Source organism: Polyodon spathula, chromosome 14 (assembly GCF_017654505.1).
Source record: "Polyodon spathula isolate WHYD16114869_AA chromosome 14, ASM1765450v1, whole genome shotgun sequence".
In the NCBI taxonomy this organism is placed as follows: domain Eukaryota; kingdom Metazoa; phylum Chordata; class Actinopteri; order Acipenseriformes; family Polyodontidae; genus Polyodon; species Polyodon spathula.
Window position 1 is genome coordinate 19164819 of NC_054547.1, and position 16907 is coordinate 19181725.

The following is a 16907-nucleotide window of genomic DNA, read 5'->3' on the forward strand; positions in this document are numbered from 1 at the left end:
CAGCCCCAACTTGCAAGGAACCTCCACCATACTTTACTGTTGCCTGCAGACACTCATTCGTGTACCGCTCTCCAGCCCTTCGGTGAACAAACTGCCTTCTGCTACAGCCAAATATTTCAAATTTTGACTCATCAGTCCAGAGCACCTGCTGCCATTTTTCTGCACCCCAGTTCCTTTGTTTTCCTTCATAGTTGAGTCACTTGGCCTTGTTTGCACGTTGGAGGTATGGCTTTTTGGCCGCAAGTCTTCTCTGAAGGCCACTCTGACCAGACTTCTCTGGACAGTAGATGGGTGTACCAGGGTCCCACTGTTTTCTGCCAATTCTGAGCATGATGTGTCTTTCATCTGCTGCAGTAAGTTTCCTTGGCCGACCACTGCATCTATGGTCCTCAACGTTGCCCGTTTCTTTGTGCTTCTTCAAAAGAGCTTTGACAGCACATCTGGAAACTCCTGTCTGCCTTGAAATCTCTGCCTGGGAGAGAGAAAACTACCTTGTGTCTTGTTGCTGTGCTCAGTCTTGCCAAGGTGTATGACTTTTGACAGTAAACTGTCTTCAGCAACCTCACCTTATTAGCTGAGTTTGGCTGTTCCTCACCCAGTTTTATTCCTCCTACACAGCTGTTTCTGTTTCAGTTAATGATTGTGTTTCAACCTACATATTGAATTGATGATCATTATCACCTGTTTGGTATAATTGTTTAATCATACACCTGAATATATGCCTACAAAATCCCTGACTTTGTGCAAGTGTACCTAGAAGAACTGATGCTGTATTGAAGGCAAAGGGTGGTCACACCAAATATGGATTTGACTTAGATTTTTCTTCTGTTCACTCACTTTGTATTTAGTTAATTGATAAATATAATCTATTAACATGTCTATTTTTGAAAGCATTCTTACTTTACAGCATTTTTTCACACCTGCCTAAAACTTCTGCACAGTACTGTATGTGTGTGTGTATATATATATATATATATATATATATATATATATATATATATATATATATATATATATATATATATATATAACGTGTAGTCATTAAAGTGGGCTCAGAAAAAAAAGAAATAGACTCGCCGCCTAAAGGCTGGGCCCGGGTGCAGTTACATCCCTTGCACCCCTCCTGATGCCGGCCCTGCATCAAATAGGGAGACAAAACCGAACCAGGTAACTACAGACCAATAAGCCTGACTTCTATTATACGCAAACTTATGGAAACTATAATAAGTAGAATAAAATCGAAAATTACCTGGATAGTAACAGTATCCTGGGAGACCGTTGCATTGGTTTTAGGAAAGCGAGATCGTGTCTAACTAACCTGCTTGATATTCTTGAGGATACATCATCAACAATGGATAATTGCAAAACATATGACATTTCCAGAAAGCTTTTGACAAAGTCCAGCATAAAAGATTAACTGAACGCAGTAGGGATTCAAGGAAATGCATGCACATGGATTATGGAGTGGTTAACATGTACAAAACAGAAAGTACTGATTAGTGTCGAAACCTCAAAATGGAGCGAGGTAACCAGGGGAGTACCACAAGGATCAGTGTTAGGTCCTCTGCTCTTCCTAATTTACATTAATGACGTAGATTCTGGTATAGTAAGCACACTTGTTAAATTTGCAGACTACACAAAAATAGGAGGAATGGCAAACACTTTTGCAGCAGCAAAGTTCACTCAAAATGAGCTAGACAGCACTCAGAACTGTGCAGACATGGCAATTGGCATTTATTACAGGAAGGTGTAAGGTACTATAACAATAAAACAATAAAAATGTCCATTATAAATACCATATGAGAGATACTGAAATTGAAGAAGGAATCTATGAAAAAGATCTAAGAGTTTCTGTTGACACAGAAATGTCTTCATCTTCACAAACAATGTGGGGAAGATTATATATATATATATATATATATATATATATATATATATATATATATATATATATATATATATATATGAATTTAAATCAAGGGAAGTAATGTTAAAGCTTTACAATGCATTAATAAGACTTCATCTAGAATACTCTGTTCAGTCCTGGTCACATCGCTACAAAAAGGATATTGCCACTCTAGAAAGAGTGCAAAGAAGAGCAACAAAATTATTCCTGGTTTAAAAGGCATATCATATGCAGACAGGCTAAAAGAAATTCATCTACTCAGTCGAACATGAAGACTATGCAGCGATTTGATTCAAGCATTCAAAATTCTAAAAGGTATTGACAATGTCGACCCAGGAGACTTTTTTCAACATTAGATAAAGGGGCATTCAGAACAGAAAATAGAAGGCTCTTTTTTTACACAGATAATTGTGGGAACCTGGAACCAACTCCCCAGTAATGTTGTTGAAGCTGACAGCCTGGGATGTTTCAATAAGCTGCTTGATGAGATTCTGGGATCAATAAGCTACTAACAACCAAACGAGCAAGAGGGGCAAAATGGCCTCCTCTCGTTTGTAAAGTTTCTTATGTTCTTATGTTCATTACCAAGTAGTGGTCACCATTATGACACATTGTGTTTTTCAACCCCTGTATTTTTGTATTTATAGGATGATAAAACACTATTTGTTTTATTCAAGTTTTCTTCACTTTTATATACTGTATAAACAAGTGTTATGCGTGTCTGTACAGTATTGTACTTTATAATAATGTACTGTACAACAAACAAATACTGTACTACAAACCTCACATGTTGTTGCTCCTCCACTGAACTGAACGGCGCAAGACTTCATTTTTTGGAACTTGGAGCATTGAAGAGGAACGGAAGATCCGGGTCGTAGAGGAAAGTGAAAAAAGTGAAACACGTGACATAAAAATACTAAGCATGGACGTGAAAGAAGTAGAGGTAGACTTGGGTACACAAGAACACGTCCAAAAAAAAACTAAAAAAAGAAGCTGAAAAGGGGAAAGAAACTACAGAAAGAAAATGGAGAAACAAAGGAAGGAGTGGTGAAAGCAGAGACCGACTAGAAACCGCTGGAGACGCATTTTCCACCAAGATTCACCCTGTCAGAGATCAAAAATAAACAACGAAGGCATTTTATGTTTTTGGAATTTAAACAGGAGAAACGAAAGGTATGCTGTTAAAGTCAAATGTATGATATTGAATCAGTAACCAGCACGAGTTATGTGTATGCAGTCTGCCAATGTGTTTTCTACTGTCACATCGTGTTGCCATTATCGGGGCCTGAAGTTGATGTAGGGTATTTACAGAAACGCCAGTGTGTATGTTAGTTAGTTTTTACAGTATGCAGTTACTTATGTACCACATTATCTAAACACGTTTTCTTTACATACAAATGATAAATATGACTACCTTAACTGCTATGATATTGCTGCCATGTACACTCAGTGGTATATTGCCCTTTGCTTTACATCAGAACCAACGCCAAGACTGTGAACAAAGTGCTTGTAAGAATGTACAGTATAATAATGTTATTACAATGTCGCCGGAAATATATATAATATATATATATATATATATATATATATATATATATATATATATATATATATATAAACACACACACAGTAGTACCGGTCAAAAGTTTGAGTACATTTGCTGGAAACTAGTTTTTTTTTTTTTCATAATTGACAATGTTTTACGTCGTATACGTTTGTGTAAATACTTGAAAATGAAAACACGTTACAATATACAAAACAAAACATAAGAGTATCAAAGCAATTTCAAGAAAATTGAAAATTGTCTCTAAATCTTGGATTCCTCAAAATAGCCACCCTTTGCCTTAATAACAACGTCACAAACACGAGGCATTCGGTTAACAAGTTCAGCAGGAAATCACCCGACATGTCTTCCCAGCTTTTCTGCAGCAATTCCCAGAGATGTAGGGCACTTGTGGGTAGCTTTGCTTTGACTCTTCTGTCCAGGTCGTCCCATACAAGTTCTATGGGATTGAGGTCTGGAGACTGGGCAGGCCAGGTCATTAGATTGAGTTCTCCTTCACTTTACTTCTTTGCAGATAGTTCTTGCACAACTTTGAGGTGTGTTACAGGTCATTATCTTGCTGAAGAATGAAGGACTGCCCAACTAGCCGTAATCCTGATGGAATGGCATGCCTCTGAAGTATGCTATGATAGCCATGCTGGTTGAGCTTGCCGTGGACCTTGTAAAGATCAGCTCTGTCACCAGCAAAGCAACCCCAGACCATGACACTGCCTCCTCCATGCTTGACAGTGGGAACCACACATGCAGAACTCATGCGCTCACCCTCTCTGCATCTTAGAAATACTCAGAGGTTGGACACAAAACCCACCAGAGGTCTACAAATAGATAGATATAATACTAAATATATAAGATACTATAATATATATCTATATACATATATATATATATAAAAAATATATTATATCGTGTTATTTTTTTATATATGTAAAGGCACCCCCAAAAGAAGTTCCAAAGACAATTGAAAACCAGAGGGTTTATAATGAGACTACTGTAGACCCCAAAGATGAAGAGGTAAGCGCCCTGCCTGTCCACTTTTACTGTGAGAGAAATATTTGTACGCTATAAAGTAAACAGTACCAGGGCTCGCAAAATTTTTGTAATGGTACTTGCAATCTAAGAAACGTCCAGTACAGGCAGCCCTCGCACTTACGACACAATTGGTTCCTGAAAGTCGTGTCATAAGTCGAAGCACGTTTTCCCATAGGAACAATGTTATAAAGTGGGGTTACGTTCATGACTCTTCAGCCAGATGATATAGTTTTACAAAAATGACCTGATATATTGTACTCATGCAAATATTTTTTTAACTCTTTACACTCAGCCCGCAGATTACGTGCATTACTCAGATATCTACCTGGCTTATTTAAAAGTACATATACTTGTAACAAAATAAGATGGTATAATGGTACTAATAGTATTCTAAAACCAGACAATTTTGGCACAGGTATGCTTGCAGTATATTATTTTTTTGTAAGGGATAATATTGGATTCTGATCTAAATTTTTTATACCCTCTGTTAAATGTTGAACACTATGCGAGGTGAAAAATAACAAAAATGAAATAACAATTGTGCACGCATTATATATTAAAATGTGCAAGTGTCATGTATTGAGCATATAAGTCAAATACTAAATACAGTACACGCTCACTATAACGACCCTGTTTGGATCCAAAGCCTTTTGTTCGCTATAGTAAAGGACAATCCGAAACAAACAATATAAGCTGCTGTAGTAAATTAAGGAAGTCACCTTGGATAAAGGCATTAGCTAAATTATTAATAATATTAGTACTGTTTTATTCTTTGATTTTCTTTATTACAGTATTTGTCACTACTACCAATTAATAATAATAATAATAATAATAATAATAATAATAATAATAATAACAGAGATTGCGAATAAAAATAGAATTACAAGTAAGGTACTCAATTTGTGGCATGCTGCATCCAGTATTCTGGCTATATCATAATTATTGAAGGACACAGTACAACCCCTCCCTCCCCCCAAAAAAGTGCCTCAACAAAGTTTGTTTTGTTTCAATTGCAAATATTAATTGAAATCTTGGTTCCTTATTTAAAAAAATCAATGTTGCTTATTTTATTTATTTATTTTTTAATCAGTATTTAATCGTGTAATGGAGGCCTATAGCGAGGATGTAAATAGTATATCTACACTGGGCTGACGGTTTGGACCCAAGGCTGTTGCTGCACTCGGTACAGTAAGTTACAAGCAAGCACCATACATTTAAAATAAATTTTTATTAATCATGTTAAAGAAATGAAAAAAGCGATCAACATGCTACCTGCTAAATCTGAGTCAATGATAATAACTGTAGTATTTGATTTTTTATTTTTTTTTCCTGGGTTGGGAAATAACGTTAATTTAATAAAGGTATCAACAAAATGTGAATCTTTGTGAGCAGAGTACAGTAGCTTGTAATTCCACTCTAACTATGTTTAAAAAAATCGTAGCCTTCACTATAAAAGTAGATACTTTGGCTGTCGTAGTGTCCATTTTAATCTTAATTTCACTGGAGCAGACACAGTCATGTAACAGATACCAGTGCACTGACTAGATAGGATTGCTTGAGTTGTCGAGTGTTTCACGAGGCAGTCCTCGCAGGATTTGGTCACAAGCAATGTGTACGTGTACGTCACCCCGGAAATCACTCAAGCATTACCAATGAAAAACTTTGATCCCTCTAAACATGTTTTACCGGGATGATCTGTGAGCGTTATAGAGTAAAAAATAGGATTGCCTGTCAGGCAAGCAGCCAAAAAAAACATGTTGTCCGACAGGTTGTCCGAGCCCTGATTACTGTGGGTTCCAGGTGGCTTTGTGGTAGAAAGAAGCTGTGAAAAAAGGTGCAGTAATATAAGTTGACCAATTCTGATGTTCAGTATGTCTTATCTTATGGATTTACTTTTGTATATTCAATGCAAATTCTTACCTAGGCAATAACAAAAACGATAAAACTCCTGGGTAGTTTTAGCCAGTCAGGTATTCTGTAGAGCAGTCATTCTCCAATGTCCTGAAACTAATTTTAAACAGTGACATACATTTATAGTTACATTAGTGAAATGGCGTTGCACACTAAAGCATTTTTTGGTTTATATTAGCCATGGTCATTATCTGTAGAAAATTGACTTTAGCTTTCTTTAAGTGCCCTTGCCTTGGACTCGGGATACCTAGCTGTTGCCACGGTCAGTTGATGTAGCAGGTAATGACTACTGACTCTGTTATTGCTTAACTACAACAGTATTTCTAAAACAGCGCGCCTTCAATTTATTTGATAAACACGAAATAAAGAATTCAAATTTTTAAAGTTTCTTTCAGAAGGAATCTGTTTTTTTAGTAACGTATTCAAGCTGTTTCTAGAGCAACCACTCGATTTAGCCATCGTAAGCTTCCAACAACCTGTACAATTCCTATATCAAACGAGGACCACTGAAATAGAAGAGCAAAATATCATGTTAAATAAGAAAGCTTCCTCACAACTGATTTCAAATGTTTAAACTAACCCCTGTTACAGATTGCTTTTGATGAAGGAACAGATTAATTTTCGGCCTATTTCAACAAATGAACAAATCAGTAGACCCTTTTTTACAACATCAGACAGACCCAGAGATGTAAGTGATGGCAGAGGGAGGGGTATTTATTTATTAATTCATTTCCCCTAGTTCCAAAAGTGCGGCCACAAAGACCACCCTCAACACCCCCCCTCCCCCTTTTGACCATTTACTGGGCATGAAATGTGCATATAATTTGGGGGAAATTAATAATACACAGCAATCAAAGTTCATAAAAATTCCTTAACATATTTTTTACATGTTTTTGATCAAATCTGGTCCTCCTCAAGCCAATTTTATTAATTAAGTTGTTAGGGTCATTATATGTGCATTGTCCCTTTAAAAAAAAAAAAAAAATAAATAAAATAACGGTATCTATACTAAAGTGCACAGTAGATTTGCCGTGCTGAAGGAAAAAAAAAAACATGGAACCTCCTAAGAAAAGAAAGCGCATCTACTTTTCTTAAATTATTATTTTGTCGTCTGCTGTCGCTTTCGACGGGAAGATACTACACGTAATAGAGGTATAGATATAGATATATAGATACGTAAAGCTATTTGGGATGCTACGTACCTGTAAAACACATTATACTGATTGTTTGAATTATGCATTTAACAGTTGCATCTAAGGAGCCAGAGATCCAGGGGCCTATGAAAACAGTGTGTAATGTGAAAAAAGGAAGGTCTTGTAAGTATTTGTGTTTTGTAAGACTTTGTAAAGCAATGGTCATTAAAACTGAAAAAACAATCTATAAAATAAGTTGTGGTGTTTGTTTAACAGCAACATCAAGCACCGTGGTCGAAGGAATTGCACAAAAAGGATCGGAGATTTCCAAGAAGAGGAGCGTGGATTTTGAAGAAGACAACATAGGCAGCCTTTCAAAGAAAAGGAAAGAGGAATTTGAAAGAAATTAACTTGCAGTAGCAAGGTACAGTTCGAGTTAAAAAGAAGTGGAGTCTAGAAACGAGGCCTTTAAAAAAAAAAAAAAAAACGTTCAAGGTTGTGTATGATAAAAGGGTGCTTGCAGAAAACTTTACATCTTTACCCTATGGGTATTAGACATTGAGTCATGGATATTAGACTGAAAACATCCTTTTCCGTGTATATTGGCAGGGCCTTCTAATTGCTGAAAAAGCTATTTTATAAAACAGTTGTTGGAAAGAGGTGAATATATGTTATCTTGCAAGCCTGATAATATTGTGTGGTGTTATAGTTGCTAGCAACCTCTACAAAGACTTGTTGTTAAAATTCCCTTTTTATTAAATTTATAGAAGGTTTGCCAGCAACATTTAACAATGACGATTTACTACCTCCCCATAAAGTGAACCTGATTGTTGTGGATGATTTGATGGAAGCAGCAAGTGACAACAAAATTGAAAAGGCTTTCACAAAGTATGGCCCACATCTATTTGTTGATTTAAATGCTAATACTCCTGATGGCTATCGGTTGAGGAGCGGTCTTTTCCCCCCTGACTTGCCTGTAGCTTACGTCTTTAAAAAACAAAATTCTAAAAGGGCTTGATACACCCGATAGGGTTGAAACTTTTAAAAGAAGTAAATTGTTTAAAAGGCTTGAATGGCTGTCTGTTTAACGATGTGCATGTTTTTTTTTTTTCTATTTTCTGTTTCTTTTGTGTAAATGTAATACGTGCTTGTGAATGTAACAGTTTTACATATTGTATATGTTTGCAGTGCATTTGCACGGGTATAACCTATGTCTGTTTTAAATTGTAATAAACTATTTATAATTATTGTAGTGCCTTTTTAACATCCTGTACATTAATATTTATCACAATACACTTGTTCATAACTCTAATAAGCAGCCGTAAACACTATAAGTAAGTTTTTTTTTTTATTAACATTTTTAATAAAGGTTAACAGTCATGACACACTTTACATTCACAAAAACCAATACACGCCTGAGAATGCCCGTACTCATTAGGGTTAAACAAGCATTCAGGCGTGTGTCTCTGCCTAGCAACGCTTTGTACAAATTGTTTAACCATTTGATCATTTAAAGTAACAACTTCAGAATAAAGTTCCAAAATATGTTTAAAAGGCATTCCTTTACATCTCTGAAGCAAATAAGACACAGTGGTGACGCATGTAACAGACAACGCATCTTGCAACTGAACACTGTTATAGACTGCATTTTGCATGTATGTTTAAAAATGTCATAATAGATTTTAGGAACAAAAAACATTCTGGCGAAAAACCATAGGAATCAAAAAATTCAGCACATCCGTCGTCTGTCAAGTAAATAGCTAGCCAGTGCTCACCGGGTAAGTAGTTAGGGGGGTGTGTGTTAATCACTAAACACGGCGGTCTTTGTGTTTGCTTATCTTTCGGCAGCATGTTGCATGGAAATACACCTAAAATGTCTCTGGTGGGGGTGGCGGCTGATAAGATATTATCCAGCTGTGTCGTGTCAGCGTTGGTCTTTTTTTCTTGTTTTAAAAAGATTCAGCTAAAGTCATACAGGACTTGGCGTCTCATATTGATTTCCAACACATTATCAAAAATAGCACTCCAACCCGTTTAACAAACAACGATGCGTTGAGAGTAATCAGCTTAAACGTGTTTGCGTTGCTCATTAAACAAAACAAATCTCTATTACGAGTGAGTTTAATTTTTATATTGACACCATTCAGCATTAGTTTGTCTTGAAAAAACAGATCTGCGTGCAGGTGTCCCAATAACTCAAAATTATTGCTTGAAGAAGTGTAACTGGCCCATTTTTAAAAACCTTTGTTGGCTCCGGTCAGCGTAGCTATTTTGTGATGTCCTGGGCTTTCTTTGTAAAACAGCCTTGTAGAAAATTGTGTTTTCAGAGTATCTTCGCTGTGATTAAGAACAGCTTCTATAAAAGTTATGCAGGGATAGCTGTTTGACTGACTGACAAGACGATCCCCCACCCTGATATCGACTTGACTAAAAGAGGCTGGGGTAATTCACCAGACTCACACATCCATCCACAGCTATGTCTGCCCTGTCGTCTTTAATTATTTTACAGTTCAGGTACAACAACGTGTTATTTAAATCTAAATAATCTTCGCTGTTCCCGGCTATGTAAAATTCCAAAGGGGCATTTTCAGAGCTGCAAGCGGCGGAACTTCAACGTAAATACTTTTTTCGATGCTAGTTTGAGTAGGGGCCATCTGAAAGATATCCAGTTCAGATTTTGCACATTCATCTGAACATCCGTGAACAAATGCCATTGTTAAAAAAATATCACCGCCGATCTGTCTATACTTGTTCCGCTTCTTAGACCCTCTTTTGTTTTTATGAATGTTTCTGCCTTTACTAGATCTTCTTTTACACAGCGCCAGCACCCACTGAGCGGGGGCTGTGACGTCTTTCTCTTGATTCCCTTTCTGATAAACATTAACCCCGAACCTTCTTGTTGGGGTACCATAGCCCTATTCACTACAGCGCTGGTAACCTGCCCCATGACATCTTTGGCAATGTTCCTAGCGGCTGATTTCACGTGCGGTTTTACAGTTTCAAATCCTCACTTTAGAAAAGGCACTGCCTTCCTAAACAGTGCTGTAAACAGACCTCCAGTACCTGCCCCGTACATGACAGGCAGTCCCTGAAACCCAGGTAAGCCATTTCCCAATTGGCTCTTGTAATAACTTCTGTACAAGCAGGGTCTCCGTAGGTTTTAATTACAACCATCGTTTTAAAAGTTTGTAGCTTTCACCAGCCGAAAATGCAACTTGACAATAACTTTGCCAAATGCAAATGACACGTGTTTATTCTGGTCTGACGTTATTTCAACTGATACAGTTCTAAATTGATGAACACACAGGGACGTAATGAGGTTTGTCAAACAACGATGTGATAAATTTGCCATCGTCTCCTTTTAAAATAACACATCGTAACAGAGAGGCATATGCGTCCGCAACTAACTGATGTTCAATAATATAGGTATATACATACAGGGTATTAAAACCAGAAGTAATATCAGCAGGATGGGGTGACTTTTTGCTGCTGATGTCTGCTTCAAACCGCAACACATTTGCAAGTTCATCGTCTGTATAAAACATTACACTCCGATCACACACTTCTGCTGATGGGGTTGTACTTAAACATTACCTTGGGGGAACCAGGACTTTACTGGATAGTTCCATTCATTTAATCTAACACGTGCTTTATAGTTTTATAATATCCTCTCTGTAGCGTATAGGTCCTAAGGGTATTTGTTGCTTCTGGAAACAGATCGAAAGTCATATCTTTGTTGATTGTATTAAATGTATGCGGATAGTGTATCTCTACTAATGCTACCTCCCATTTACCGGTCAACTGTACAGGTTTCACTAAATGATTTGTAAAACACGCGCTGGTGTTGCCTGGAAATATCTCTGAAGAGGCGTTGCTTGTCAGCGTCACGTAAAAACCGCTGTAATCCATTTTAAGTATTTTTCAAAAACTTTGGGCAATGTCTTTCATATCCAAAGCCTTGACCCAGCTATTACATTTAGCACCCCAGCCGAGCCACTTAACAAATAACTGTTTCTTGGCGCCTCTCCCCCTGCTAGCCAATATGTTCTGTATGCGATAAGCTCTGCCTGACGCTTTCTTCACCTTCTGTAATTCTTTGGCATAAAAGGACCCTTTAATATCGTCTCCCGCGTAATCTTTCAATTTATAGGTTTTTTTTTTAACCCCCTTCACACATTCTTTGAGTATGAAACTTTTATCTGTAAAAGTCTGCTCGTATCCTTTTTCAAATGTTCCCTTTAATTTAAACACTCACGTGTTCACCTTTTTTCTGCCGATTTTCTTTAAACAAATCCCGATAGACAATTTTCCAAATCTTTAAAGCGTTAAAACTGTTAACATCAGCAGGTTTTGATTGTGGTTAGAGCTGTGTATAAAGTCCGCCACGTCTATATACCTGAACGTGTTTCGTGCTGTAAAGTAGCGCCACATTTTTGACTTTATAGTTCTGTTAAATCTTTCAACAACACTAGCTTTCACATTGCTGCTTGTCACAAAGTGTATAATTTGCTTTTGTTTTAAAACAGCTTGCACAGTTCTGTTCAGAAATTCAGTACCCTGATCTGTTTGCAGTTTTTTTTGTCACACCACCCTGACTAATTATGTTTTGGAAGGCCAGCACAACTTCCCTGGCCATTTTGCTCTTCAATGGGATAGCCCATGCATACTTAGACAGTACGTCTATACATATTAAAATGTACTTGAATCCATCATTAAAGTTTGAATACTGACACAACTGTTCGGTTCCTCTCAAAATGTAGCCTGGCTGGCTTATATTGTATCTTGTTCTTTTAACACATTCATATATGGAACACTCATAAACGGGTAGTGACATACCTCTCTGTTTAAAGACAAAAAATATGTATGTTTTTTGGGGGCTGGGGTGGTAATTATAACAAAAAAAAGAAAAAAAGGAGGAGGGTTTATTTAATACCCCTCCACACGAGCGGACAAATAAGCAAACAATGTAAATGATTAAAACATTTTATTTTTGTACACAATGGTTTTCTTTTATTTCAAACAAAAATGTTTAAGACATTTAAGCTTACATATGCGTGTTATATATTCACACGGCACACCATAAAATCCTGATTAGTAACAGCCACCTTACAAAGAAATGCGGCGTTGTTCTTCTAATGCATTCATTGCCGCTTGTCTCTCCCCGTCCTTGTAACCTTTAGCACAGATCAGAGCTATTCTTTCTAACATGCAATAAAATGTGCCTGCTGTACAAACCGGAGCTGCATTTCCAAATGATCGGCGCAAAATTCAATGAACCCTCATAAAAACACCACCCGCCATCCTCATTGACCCATCTGAAAAATATAAATCTAGCCTCAGTTCTGGTACATTTTGCATGAATGCTTCAACATCAGAAAAAAAGTTTGGCAGCTGCCGGTTCCAGTGCGTTCATTTTTTGACCCATTTTATTACACGTTAGATTAGTAATTACAGTTTCCAGCACAGATTCACGATATATTTGTACACCTATTCTGCTAGGAAAAGGGCTCGTCTCATGATCCTGTAAATATAGGGAGAAATGTATGAATTACAACAAGGACGCACACACACACATACACACATGCATGCTCGTTTATACATCATTTTGTAAAATCAATGTCTGCGTTTGTAAAACATCTTGTAATGTTTCTTTTTTACAACACGATTAGGCATCTTACTAACCCGCTTTGCGGAGGTGATAGCCAAGAGGAAGGCTGTCCTCATGGACAGGTGCTTTAACTCAATGGAGTAAATAAGCTCAAATGGGCCTGCGTGAGATCCTCCAGTACAATCTCAAGCTCCATTCTGGGAGAATAGCCCTCCTAGGAGGGTGCAATCGCTGAGTGCCTCGGAGAAACCGGGTAGCCAGAAAAGGCGGACCCAGGGACACTGAGTCAACGGGGACATGGCAAGCAGAAATAGCCGCTAGGTAAACCTTCGGTATGGAATGATCTACCAGCCTCAAGCAGATCTTGCAGAACCTGCAAGATGGCGGGCATGGGACAGGAGATTGGATCATGAATGTTAGTACTGCAGCAATCTTGAAAATATTTCCACTTAGGTGTACAATGACCTAATGGAATGCGCCCTAGCATTCTGCAGTGTACCCACGGCCGCGTTTGACAGCCCTAAGGATGACCAGCGGTCCCTTTCAGGGGCCAGACCTACAACAGCAAAAAGAAGAGAGGTCATGATTGTTGGGGACTCCATATTGAGAAACACAGCAAGTTCAATTCGCAGTTTGGACCCCCTTACTACAACAGTGTGCTGCCTTCCGGGAGCCTCGGTCAAGCACATCACTGAGAACGTGGACAGGCTCCTAGAACGAACAGGAGACGACCCGATAGTAGTCGTCCACATCGGTACAAACAACATTGGAAGAGACAGACCAAAATCCCTGCAAAACAAATTCAGAGAGCTAGGAAGGAAATGAAAAGAGAAAACCAAAACTGTGGTATTTTCTGGTATACTACTGGCACCTTGCAAAGGACCATATGGACAGCTGGAAATAATTAATCAAAACGCATGGCTGAAGATGTGGTGCACACGGGAAGGCTTCACCTATCTTGATCATTGGACCACATTCTACAACGAGGACTATCTGTATAGACGGGATGGACTGCACTTAAATAACAAGGGAACCAGTCTACTTGGAGAAAAGATCCTCGAGCAGGTTCAGAAGCATTTAAACTAGAAAGGAAGGGGGGAGAAATCAACAAAAAAACAGAAGGGAGACCGCATCAAAACAAGAACAACAACTCAGGTAAGACAACCATTAAATGTATTTATCTAAATGCTAGAAGTATCAGAAACAAAATTCTAGAACTTGAAGCTACTGCACTAACAGGTAACTATGATGTGATAGGTGTTACAGAAACGTGGTTGTCTGAGAGTGATGGGGACGAATATAATATTTGTGGATATACACTCTATAGGAAAGACAGGCAGGTCAGAAGAGGAGGAGGGGTAGCGCTATACATAAGAAACAGTCTTGAAGCCCAGGTGTTAAACCTGGACAAAGAAAATAAAACAGAATCAATATTGGTCAGAATAACGGACAAAAATTCAAAGGGCATAATAATAGGAGCATGCTGTAGACCGCCAGATTCAGACGGTGAGCAAAATAATCTGTTATACAATGACATTAGAAATGCATGTAGCAAAGGAGAAGCCATACTAATAGGGGATTTCAACTTCCCCCAAATAAAATGGGAAAACCCGGTGGGTAGCGCGAAGGATGAAATTGAAATGGTGGAAATGACAAATGACTGCTTCCTAACACAATTTGTCAAGGCACCGACTAGAGGGGAGGCATGCCTTGATTTAGTCTTTTCAAATAACGAAGATAGAATAACTAAAACAGAGGTCAGAGAGCCACTGGCAAACTCAGACCACAACATGGTCTCATTTGAAGTGTTTTTTAAAGCCCCAAAAGTAATGATTAAAGCTAAGGTTTACAATTTTAGAAAAGCAAACTATGAAGGTATGAAACAGAGACTAACAGAAGTAGACTGGAGTAAGATAGAGAAAACACCCACAGAAGAAGGATGATTGTTCTTCAAAAATGTAGTACTAGAGGCACAAAACAATTACATCCCTAAAGTAGACAAATCTAAATGTAAAACTAAATTGCCAAAATGGTTTAATAGATCAATTAAAAAAAAAATTCAGCGAAAAAAGGCACTTTACAGAGCATTAAAAAAGGACCAAAAAGAAAGTACGCAGAAAGAGTACACAGAACTGCAAACGCAAGTCAAAAAGGAAGTTAGAAAGGCCAAGAGAGAAATAGAAATGAACATTGCTAAGGGAGCTAAAACCAATTCAAAAATGTTTTTCCAATATCACAACAGCAAGCGAACATTCAAAGAGGAGATTAAATGTTTAAGAGATACAAATGGCAAAATCGTAGATGAAGAAAAAAAAATAGCAAATATATTAAATGATTACTTTTCACAAGTTTTTACAAAGGAAGATACTGACAACATGCCCCACATGTCATCCAGTTCCTATCCAGTTTTAAATAACTTTAGCATAACTGAGGCAGAAGTGTTAAAGGGACTAGGAGCTCTTAAAATAAACAAATCCCCTGGGCCAGATGAGATCCTCCCAGTAGTATTCAAAGAAATGAAAGAGGTAATTTACAAACCGCTAGCCAAGATCATGCAGCAGTCTCTTGACACAGGGGTGGTACCGACAGACTGGAAAATTGCAAACGTAATACCGATCCACAAAAAGGGAAACAAAACTGAACCAGGTAACTACAGACCAGTAAGCCTGACTTCTATTATATGCAAACTTATGGAAACTATAATAAGATCCAAAATGGAAAATTACCTATATGGTAACAGGGTCCTGGGAGACAGTCAACATGGTTTTAGGAAAGGGAGATCGTGTCTAACTAACTTGCTTGATTTTTTTGAGGATGCAACATCGATAATGGATAATTGCAAAGCATATGACATGGTTTATTTCGATTTCCAGAAAGCTTTTGACAAAGTCCCGCACAAAAGATTAATTCTCAAACTGAACGCAGTTGGGATTCAAGGAAACACATGTACATGGATTAGGGAGTGGTTAACATGTAGAAAACAGAAAGTACTGATTAGAGGAAAAACCTCAGAATGGAGTGTGGTAACCAGTGGTGTACCACAGGGATCAGTATTAGGTCCTCTACTATTCCTAATCTACATTAATGATTTAGATTCTGGTATAGTAAGCAAACTTGTTAAATTTGCAGACGACACAAAAGTAGGAGGAGTGGCAAACACTGTCATTCAAAATGATCTAGACAAGATTCAGAACTGGGCAGACACATGGCAAATGACATTTAATAGAGAAAAGTGTAAGGTACTGCACGTAGGAAATAAAAATGTACATTATAAATATCATATGGGAGATACTGAAATTGGAGAAGGAATCTATGAAAAAGACCTAGGAGTTTTTGTTGACTCAGAAATGTCTTCATCTAGACAATGTGGGGAAGCTATAAAAAAGGCTAACAAGATGCTCGGATACATTGTGAAAAGTGTTGAATTTAAATCAAGGGAAGTAATGTTAAAACTGTACAATGCACTAGTAAGACCTCATCTTGAATATTGTGTGCAGTTCTGGTCACCTCGCTATAAAAAAGATATTGCTGCTCTAGAAAGAGTGCAAAGAAGAGCGACCAGAATTATTCCGGGCTTAAAAGGCATGTCATATGCAGACTGGCTAAAAGAATTGAATCTGTTCAGTCTTGAACAAAGAAGACTATGTGGCGACCTAATTCAAGCATTCAAAATTCTAAAAGGTATTGACAGTGTCGACCCAAAGGACTTTTTCAGCCTGAAAAAATAAACAAGGACCAGGGGTCATAAATGGAGAT

At 37.7% G+C, this 16907-nt stretch overlaps 1 long non-coding RNA gene across 1 annotated transcript; it reads left to right on the forward strand.

Moving 5' to 3' along the window:
- Positions 1-2821: 2821 nt before the first annotated feature.
- Positions 2822-8790, forward strand: LOC121326924. Its single transcript, XR_005951511.1, has 4 exons — positions 2822-3079; positions 4401-4481; positions 7658-7726; positions 7820-8790. It is a non-coding gene; the product is annotated as an uncharacterized LOC121326924 (long non-coding RNA).
- The last annotated feature ends 8117 nt before the right edge of the window (positions 8791-16907 follow it).